Below are 10,452 nucleotides of genomic sequence, written 5' to 3' on the forward strand. Positions count from 1 at the left end.
TAACTGGGTGAAACATCGGATCCAAGTTGAGCTTGCGAGTAGTTATTTCTGGCAGTATCCCTGTTATATCAAGATGGGACCAAGCGAAACAATCTATGTTAGCTATATGGAATTCAATGAGTTTTTTCCTGAGCTTGGGACAAAACCCCGTGCCCAGGTATACCTTCCGATCGAGCTGGTGCTCGATCAATATGACTTGCTCCAGCTCCTCGACCGTTGACTTGGTGGCATCAGAATCGTCACGGGCTATGAAAGACCTGGGAAATCCGTAGTCATCATCCTCGCTCGTCCCCTTCTTTTCTTGTTAGGTCGGGGCTGGTGTCAGTGATTTCTATTTGGTTTCTTCCTTGGTGACCGAACTCAGGTTATTTGATGTTGACAGTGGAGATATCGGGACTACCTCATCGACCGCGAACATCTATTTTGCGGCCGGTTTCTCCCCATAAACTGTTTTAACTCCCCCTAATGTGGGAAATTTCAATTCCTAGTGTAATGTCAAGGGTACTACCCTCATGTTGTGAATCCATGGCCTCCCGAATAGAGCGTTGTATCTCATATCTCCGTTGATCACATCGAACTTTGTTTTATGAACGGTTCCAACTGTGTTTACCGGCAGGCTTATCTCCCCTTTAGAGGTCTCATATGCTATGTTAAACCCGTTTAAAACTCAGACTACAGGGACATTTTGGTCTTGCAGACGCAGTTGTTCCACGACCCTCGATCTTATGATATTGACCGAGCTACCTGGATCGATTAGCATATGCTTAACTCGAGATTTGTTATTAGTACAGATATTACCAGTGCATCGTTGTGTGGTTGCACGCTTCCTTCAGCATCCTCATTGTTGAAAGATACGGTTCCCTCCAGTACATATCTCGAGTCCACTTTTCTCTTTTAATGGACACCTTAGTGCGCTTTACCATCGTCCCCTGGGGGATGTTGACCCCACCCATGATCATGTTGATGACGCGCTGAGGTTCCTCTTGCTCGATCTTGTTGTTGGAGTCCCTATTCCTGAAGTGATTTTTGGCTCGATCACTCAGAAACTCTCGGAGGTGTTCGTTGTTGAATAACCAGGCTACTTTCTGTCTCAGTTGTTGGCAGGCTTCGATTTTGCGACCGTGAGTGCCATGATATCTACACATTAGGTTGGGGTCCCTTTGGGCATGTTCGGATTGCAATGGTCGAGGCCACTTAGTATCTTTGATGCGGCCGATGGCTTATACGATGGCGGCAGCGTCGACATTGAAGATGTACTCCGATAACCTTGGCGCTTCCTCAGACCCGATGGGTCTGTTAAGACCACTTTTGCTTATGATTCCTCGGCTATTCTGAACTCAGTCGCTCCTTCTTTCACTTGTCATAGTGTTGCGTCCACACCCATTACCCTTTCGATCTCCATTGTATGGTTGATACCAGTCTCTATTCGATCTTTGCTCACGATCTATGTCTTTTTTTGATCTGTCACCAGTTCTGACGGGGTAAACAGACCCGGAAGGGGCCCCGAGCTGATCGTCTTCAACCTTGATTTTTGATTGGTACCGGTTATGGACGTCGGCCCAAGTTACTGCTGGGTATTCTATCAGATTCTGCTTCAACAGCTGTGAAGCCAATGAGCTTCGGGGATTCGGTCCATGGGTGAGGGCCTGGATGGCCCAATGATCTGCGTCCATAGGCAGGTCCATCGGGGATTGGCCCAATGAGCTTCACGTTATCTCTTTGATTTACCTTGAAAAGGTCCGATTTCCTGGTTTCGACCTTGATGGCCCCGGCGTGTGCTTTTACAATGGCACATGCAAGCATAGCAAATGAGTTAATAGAATTAGGGGGTAAGTTGTGATACCATATGATAGCTCCTTTTGACGAGGTCTCTCCGAACTTTTTCAACAGAACGGATTCGATTTCATCATGTTCCAAGTCTTTTCCTTTGATGGTGTACGTATAAGAGGTCACATGTTCGTTGGGATCAGTTGTCCCATTATACTTTGGAATTTTGGCCATACAAAACTTCTTCGGGATCGGTTTCGGAGCTGCGCTCGGAGGGAAAGGCTTTTGGACAATTTTTTTGGAATCCAGGCCCTTTAGTATTGGTGGTTCTCCCGGGATTTGGTCGACCCTGGAGTTATAGGTCTCCACTTTTTTGTCGTTGGCTTCGATTTTCTATTCTCCGATTCCACCCATTTTGTCAGTTACTCAAGCATCTTTATTATATCGGGGTTGTCCCGAGTTCTGATTCACCCGACCTTTCTGTGGCCGATTCATTCCTCCGGGCATATTACCGAGAAGATTCAGGCTCAACTCTGCTGGGGCTCGGCTTTGGTTCCACAACTGGGCTATCGCTGCCTGTTGAGCCTGTAACATTTTGAATATCACGCGTAAGTTGATCCCGTCACCTTCGCCATCGTGTGTGCTCTGGGCTATCGACCAGGCTCCCCTGCGAATGCTGTTTTCGGTGTCAGTGGGCAAGTTTGCTTCGATAGACACATGTGAGCTAGCATCAATCGGATCAATGACTGGGACTCTATTGGGGTCAGCAGGGTGCACCTCGTTGCTGCATACCACGTTGTTGTTTTCGCCATGGTGGCCGGACTCAGCATCCACGTTCAAATGGGTAGACTGGGAGTTCGACATTTTTAATCTGACATGAAATTAAAAGCTCAAAGAACAAGTGTAAAATATAGTGTGCTATTGAAATTTGTATCAAATTGCCACTATTATCCTTAGCCCCACGGTAGGCGCCAAACTGTTTACCCTAAAAAACGGATAACAATTAAATTTATAAGTGGTTTTAAGGATACGTGGATTAATTCAATACAAATAATAAATTGCATTAGATTAAACAGATAAAGGATGTGATAAATTATCAAACTGATCAAGAGGGGCGATTCCGAAATTAGTAACAACCTTAATGAGATGCCTGCCCTCGATCCCAGACTCACAATAACGAAGCACTGATGAACAAGAATAAGAACTTAGAATAACAGAGAAAATAAGAGTATATTGCCTTGATATCCATGTTACCATCTTCCTAATGAATAAGCAGACCCCACTTTTTATAGTAGGGAAGTTTTACCCCAAGTACAATTCTATAAAATGTAAAAATCTTTCATTTAACTAATCACCGGTTCTCTGCCGATATATGCTGAGATCCACACCGTGATATCTGACCGGCTGTGGATATCACGGCCTTTTGTTGGTCGTGCTCGATTGTCTGGTAATGCTCTCTAAGGCTTTTGGGGTTCGCACCAGACCTGAGGGTCATGGCCCTGATACTTCCGAGGGTGGGTGTTTTGCCCTGACCGCGGACCAAAGGTCTCCTTGCCTCGATTTATGTCCCTTTCCTTTACGTTTCTTGCTTCGTTCACTTCATCGGAAACCAAGGCATCCCAAGGACTTGGTTTCACCCGTATACAGTCTAAACACATTCATACTTCAAGCCTCGTCTTAGAGGTGCAATAGATATCCACCCCGACAAGTCCTAAAGTAGGGGACATTTGTAGGCAATTAAAATTTTATTTAAATCCTAAGAAATTTGGATTTAATCTCAAATATATTTTGTTCCAAATAAATATTTTGGGCTAAGATAGTTGGATTAATTATATAAGTCCAATATATATGGATTAAATAAATAAGGCCAAGTCCATTTAGCTAGCCTATTTAATTTGGCTACAAACGATGAGCTCACTTTATTAAGCCCAAAATGTCATCTTCCTAGAGGCCCAATTAGTGCCACGTGTCAAATGACAGTGCACGCCAATTCAAATGGAATAGCCAATAGGATCGTGCCGCATGTAAAAATGACAAGTCATGCCAAATTAAAAAAATGGCCAATAAAACTGCACCACATGCGTAAGTTTCATGTTCTGGCCAATCAAATGCGGCCTTGTCACACTTTAATCAGATTGGTTGAAAATATTTTATTCTCCTCACAACTCTTCCCTTATACAACTATAAACAGAGATTTTCATAGCTTAGAAAGTACACCAAAAATTATAATAAAAAGTAAGAGAGAGCTCGTGGATCAAACGTCTCAAATTTCTCTACAAGCTGTATAAGGTCATAGATATTGTAACACCCATATTATTTGAAATCAAATAGTATGATTGTTGTAATATTTTTTAGTCTTGATTATTTTCTCGACACAAAATTTATTATCTACAAGAATACTTATTAACTGAAAGATAAATTTAAACTGAGAACTAGGTCATAAATCTCAACAAAATACCAAATTGAGAATAAAAACGGTATAATACTCACTAGATTAAGTCGTGAGCCTCTAAGAATACTGAACATTTAAGGCCTCGAGGCATACCTCAAATGCTAAAACAATGTAAATAAATACTAAATTTGAGTCCCTATCAAGAAGAGAAGTGGGAAACGCTGTGTTGAAAGCTAGTCCTATCCTGTAGTGTCAGGGATGTGATCAACAATATCTGCATCCATGAAACGAATGCAGGCCCTCATTGGCTAAGTATCACGACGGGATACCCAGCGAGTCTTATAGTGTACCTCCTAAGAAGGCAGAGGGAGACCTTCTGGGATAAACATAACAAGAATAAAATATCCACATATACCATATAAGCGGTATAAGGTCAGAAATCCAATAATAGGGTGAAGACTAAAACTGTAAGCTGAACATGTAAACAGATAACTTAAACTAAAACATTAAAGTAATAGTTAAACTAAAATAGAATTTAAGTTACACATAATAGCCCTGTGTACGTGAGATCTAGCAACATGCATGAGGGAGTCTTGACCTATCTCCCCAATAAACAATAGCCCCTACGAGTGTGTGGTAGCTAACCTTCGCCTTGATGGCACTCACGCAAGGGAGGTCGGCTAACTCTCCCTCCTAAATATGATCACATTAATACACGAATGAATGCTGAAACTGAATACTGAACTAAACATGAATATCACCAACAAAGGCACATAACAAGTGATAATACAAGTAAGCATGTAATTCTGTTACATATAAAGTAATACTAAACAAGAATACAAGAAGACATGGCTTAGATTTATTGAACACATGGAACACGGGGGTTCTAATAGAATTTTCTATTAGGAGAGTAAGCCTCAACTCACCTCAAAGCTAGCTCAGCTTCAACTTCACGTATCCTCCAAACAATTCTGATTGTCAATTCTCAATCTGCATGTGATAACAGAGTCCAACTAACATCAGTCCATGCTCAAAAAGTGTAACTTTATTTACAATTCTCTTGTCCGAGGGAAATATCCCATTAGCAGTGATTATAAGCCTGACACACTAATACTAAGCTAGATTAGTTCTTCCAAATATCATACTTAGAATCCCTTCCTGGTTAACTGAACTAAGAACCAACTATTAGACTAATTGCATTCAGAGTAACTCATAGGTGAAAATATTTACTAACTTACAGCCCTATCGAGGGCCATAGTTAACTTATTCAAGTAGTTATATGCCAATGGTAGATAAAATAATATTAAGAAAAGAAAGATGAACTAAAAATATTAAAGAAAGACAAGGAAGTGGAGTTTACCATAGTAGCTTGTTACTCCAATCCCTTTCCCTTTCGTTGCTATATGTACAAGCAAAAAGGGATTTTTCTTTGTTTCTTCACTTAATTCACTTAAAAGCCCTTATTCTCTCGTTGGTTACTGACTAAGTAAAATAAATGGGAGAGATATCAATGTTAAAGAGGAATAAGAAACTTAACCTTGGATCTGTACTGCCACTGAGGGCCATGATATGCATGAATATAGTATATACGCACATATAGCGCCATCGTAATATAGTATATATATACACGCATATAGTGCCATCAAGCCTCTATGGGCATCATATCATCATCATCATCATAATATCAACCTGATCAGAGGTGCGTCTATATCGTCGTTGTACCATCTATATGCGTATATAACGCTATTTGGTGCCACACGTGTAACTCATAATATATATATATATATATATATATATATATATATATATATATATATATATATATATATAGAGAGAGAGAGAGAGAGAGAGAGAGAGAGAGAGACACACACACATAATAGCAATGCAAGCAATAACTCTAAAGGGCCTTATGTATCTGATTGAAGTGACTCAAGGTTGTTATCCTCTGATTCTCGTTATGTAACTATGTTTGTACCAATTGTCCGAAAGTCAACAAGGATCATAAGAAGACATATGATTCAAGATGCTATCAAGGCGGGACGTGACTATGAGAAGGAACAATATGAGTCATGAACTATAGCAATATGAAACAATGAGGTTCACAAGCTTTAATCTTGAGAATAGAGTTCCTTTTGAAGTAACAGCGTTATGGTTAAATTCTTTGTAGATCTTTACAAAAGAAAGAAAGAGTGAGCCTTAACATACCTGTAGCAATCTGTCCATTAATCACGCTGAACTCAACTATTCGCACCTTAATCTACAACCATAATAATGATGATATCATTAAGCTACGAAAAATACAACTAACTAAAATGAATGGTAAGCTCATTCTATATTAAAACGGGCAGCATCTCCCCTGATTTTGTTACATTTCCCACATTCTATATTGCAGCAACAACCCAAACAACAACCAGTAGCTATATAGAATACAACTAGTACAATAACACGTCGAGCGGCAAGCTCAGTTCATGTCTAATAATACTATATTTCGAATCCTTTCCCTCTTATTTATATTCAGAAAAATATTGATATTAACATGACGATATACTAAGGTAATTCCATAAATTTTCCATTCATAAAATGCCGCAAGAACACCTCCCAAACAATCCAACAATCAACAACACAACTAACAAGCCTTTCAATTGATATCTCATAAGTTCTTGCTTCAAAGACTTAGCCATAACTTGGATAAGCATAAATGCATATAGAGTAAGAGGTTACTTAACTTCAAACAGATAAAAAACTTGAATTTGAGATTACTTCACCACAAAGTATCCTTCTCGGCACTAGAATTATTTTGAAATACTTGAAATCACTTAGGGTTTATATGAAACTCTTGGGAGAATATTTTCCAGAACTTAAACCACTTAAAACCAATCCCCGCACGAGCTAGAAGCACGACAAAATCAACAACCACAAGAAGAATAAGAAACTTACTAGCACGACACTTGATTTGTGTGGTTTGTCCTATTTGGGTCTTGGATCATGACAGAACATTGGGAGAAGGTTTGTAGGTGTCTAGGGTCTGGAAAGAGTGAAACTTAATGAGTGAATACTGGCCATAGGAATCACATATACATCAAGACATTTCCACCACCTAAGTGGGTCCCATATGGAGCTGCTTGTGCAGTCTCACGAAAACATAAATAACTCTCTATTCCGACACCATATCGACGAACGAGTTAATTTGTTGGAAAATAGACTCGTAGGTAGTCAATTTAGTGGATGGATTACCCCGTAAATCCAAGTACATTAAGAGAAAATCTAAGTAATATTGGACCTAAAGTTTCAGTAGAAATTATGAACGTAACTTGCAACAACTTTTGTCGACTTTTGTTTCATAACTCGCTTGACTTCAAAACATAACACACGGATATCATACAACGAAAGTACCTAATAACATCACATTATTCTCATATTAAGCACCCCAGTCTCTCACCAAATGTACGGATTATAACATTCCCAACTTGCCGACTTTTGATGAAACTTATTTTCTTCAATTCATTTAAATTCTAAAACTTACAACATGTGCTATGCATGGTTTTATGCACTCATGAACTTGAAAATAGTCTTGATCTCCGAGATTATGTCGACTAAATAATGACACACTTAAACGTGTGAAACTGTCGGATGTAACCGATGGTAGGCTAGAATCTCGTGTTTTAGTCCTTATTGCACTCTAAGTCACTGCACTTTATTTGTGTTTGAGCTTTAATTGGTAGTATTTTGCACTTATTGTGTGTTTTATGCCTTGTAGGAGTGATTTTGAGCTATGTAGATGCTATGGAGCTAATCCGAGCTATTTGGATCTTTGAAGTCTGAGTAAAAGCCCAAAGAATCAAGCCAGAATCATGTTCGGGGGTCGAGGACCAAGTCTGGACGTCAAACATCAAGCAAAAAGTTGTACTATGAGAAATCCCCACTGTCGCGGTGCATGGGGAAGCGCGTGGCATGCCGCGGCTGCCCAACTTCTGCTGTCTGATAGATTTTGACTCTTTGGATTTGCCCACTAATGCCCCGCATGGCGTGTCTCCCCATGCGGCGCGCCTGTGTAATGTTTACAGAGCCAATGTCCTATTTCGGCTAGGAGAAGATGGTTTCATCTGGGCCCGACCCTACTTGGTATAAATACATGGAAAAATATTATTTTCATGACTTTTGACATACTTTGGACCTAAGGAGGCTAAGGAGGAGAGGGAAGAGCAAAAGCACAAGGATTTCATCACTGCTTCCTCTCTCAAGGCCCGAGTTTGGATTCAATTTATGTTTTCCTATATTTTAATTATATTTGTGATGAATTGTTCCATGTCTATGGAGTAGTTCTCTTTAGGGTTTGATGGATTTGGTATATTGATGATTGTTTGTGGATTATAACTCTAGTTTTATGTATTGAAGCGTTTTTGGATGATTTAATTGTTGCATCTATATTCACTAGTTCATGTAATCGAGAGAGGCAGAACTTGTGATATTCTTACATTATATTGTTGGTTGAGTTCAGTAATTCTTCTTAGTAATCAAAAGAGGTCAGTTGAATCATTGATTAAACCTAGTTAGGAGGATAATCGAGAGAGGTTCTCCTAAAGACCTATCCACTACATATTCTTGCATATCTTCACGTGCTTAAATTGGTTCATCTCGCGAGGTGGAGACTTAATCGAGAGAGGAGTTTTTGTTGAACATGTGAACTGATAATGTATTGAATTCGAGAGACTCTCTTAAACATTAAAAGTGAATTATCTAGAGTTAGATCCCAAATAATTATATTGCACCTATCCTATCAAAACCCTATCTTCACCCATTGATAACCTTCTTTGCTTATTCCTTGTTTTGATTGTCATTAGTCAATAGCTTTAGACTCTTAGTTAATTTTAGTTAAAAATTATATAAATCTCAATTGTTGATCATCTTGGATAGCAACCAAGCTAGAAACTATGAGAACACTATTTAAATACAATCCCTGTGGATACGATATTATACTATACTATATTTGATTACCAAGCATAATTTAGGTGTGTGTTTTGAGCTTGTCAAATTTTGGCATCGTTGCTGGGGATTGGCAATCAATATTGTTTTAAATAGATTATAGTGCTAATTCAGGAATTTTTCTTTTTATTTTATTTTTCCCTTTTTACGTTTGGTGTTCTTTGACTATGGGCATGTTACAGGTTGAGGTTGGTGCATGACTCGAGCTTCTGCGAAAGAAGTTCTACATTACGAACCACAGATAGAGAAACAACTGCGACAACTGATATAGGAAAGAAATCTCACCAAGACGTTAGAAAAGGTTGGGCAATCCTTAATCAAAGAACTTGTGGTTGGAAACAATGACGATAATATAAATTTGGCTGCAAAGGAGGTAGCACAACAACGAGAAAAAGCTGCATGGGATGCTGAGGAAGTAGCTATTATAGATGCACATATTATACATGATGAAGATAGGGTTCGGAGAATTGCTCAAAATCAACCCTTAGTTGCAGACTAGTTCGGAAATATAGCTCCCTTTCTTGGGAGATCACTGGGTGATTACGCTAGACTGATCTACAACCAAGGATTATCAAGTGTTAGACCACCTCCAATTGCAACTAACAATTTTGAATTGAAGCAAGGGTTGCTTCAAACCCTTCATAATTATTGTGTCTTCAGAGGAAAGATGAACGAAGATCCAAATACATATCTAATGGACATCGAGGAGATTATGAATACCTTTCAATACAATGGTGTGTCACAAGATATAGTGTACTTAAGGGAATTCCCCTTCACACTCAAAGATGATGCAAATCAATTTCTTCGAATCTTACCCAGAGGTTCGATTAGAACATAGGAAGAGATGACCAGAAAATTCCTTGATAAATATTTCTCCTCAGCTAAGACGAACAAGTTTAGAAGAGAAATCCATAACTTCTGCCAGAAAGAGACTGAAACTGTTTTTGAAGCATGGAAGAGGTTTAAGGAGATTGTGAGAAAGTGTCAACATAGCAGAATTAAACTTTAGATGTAACTTCAGGACTATTGGGATAGATTGACACCGGCCTCGCATAGAACGTTGAGCAATGCAGTTGGAGGACCCTTGATGAAGAAGACTCCAGAGGAGATAGTTACAATTCTTGATGAGTTACCTAAATATGCTAATTAGTGGCCCTTTGAGAGTGCTGAAAGAAGAAGCTCAACTGGTGTTCACCAAGTGGATCCTAATACATCTCTGAAGGTACAACTTGATGCTATGGCTAAAGAAATACAAAAGTTGACCTTAGCCTTGATACAAAATGAGCCCCACACAGCCTGTGATATATGTG

The 10,452-nt window shown here is 39.3% G+C and overlaps 1 non-coding gene across 1 annotated transcript; it reads right to left on the bottom strand.

Moving 5' to 3' along the window:
- Nucleotides 1-10,034: 10,034 nt before the first annotated feature.
- On the bottom strand, nt 10,035-10,141 carry LOC142177785 (small nucleolar RNA R71). Its single transcript, XR_012706340.1, has one exon. It is a non-coding gene; the product is annotated as a small nucleolar RNA R71 (small nucleolar RNA).
- Nucleotides 10,142-10,452: the final 311 nt, after the last annotated feature.

Source organism: Nicotiana tabacum, chromosome 23 (genome assembly GCF_000715075.1).
Source record: "Nicotiana tabacum cultivar K326 chromosome 23, ASM71507v2, whole genome shotgun sequence".
Lineage (NCBI taxonomy): Eukaryota > Viridiplantae > Streptophyta > Magnoliopsida > Solanales > Solanaceae > Nicotiana > Nicotiana tabacum.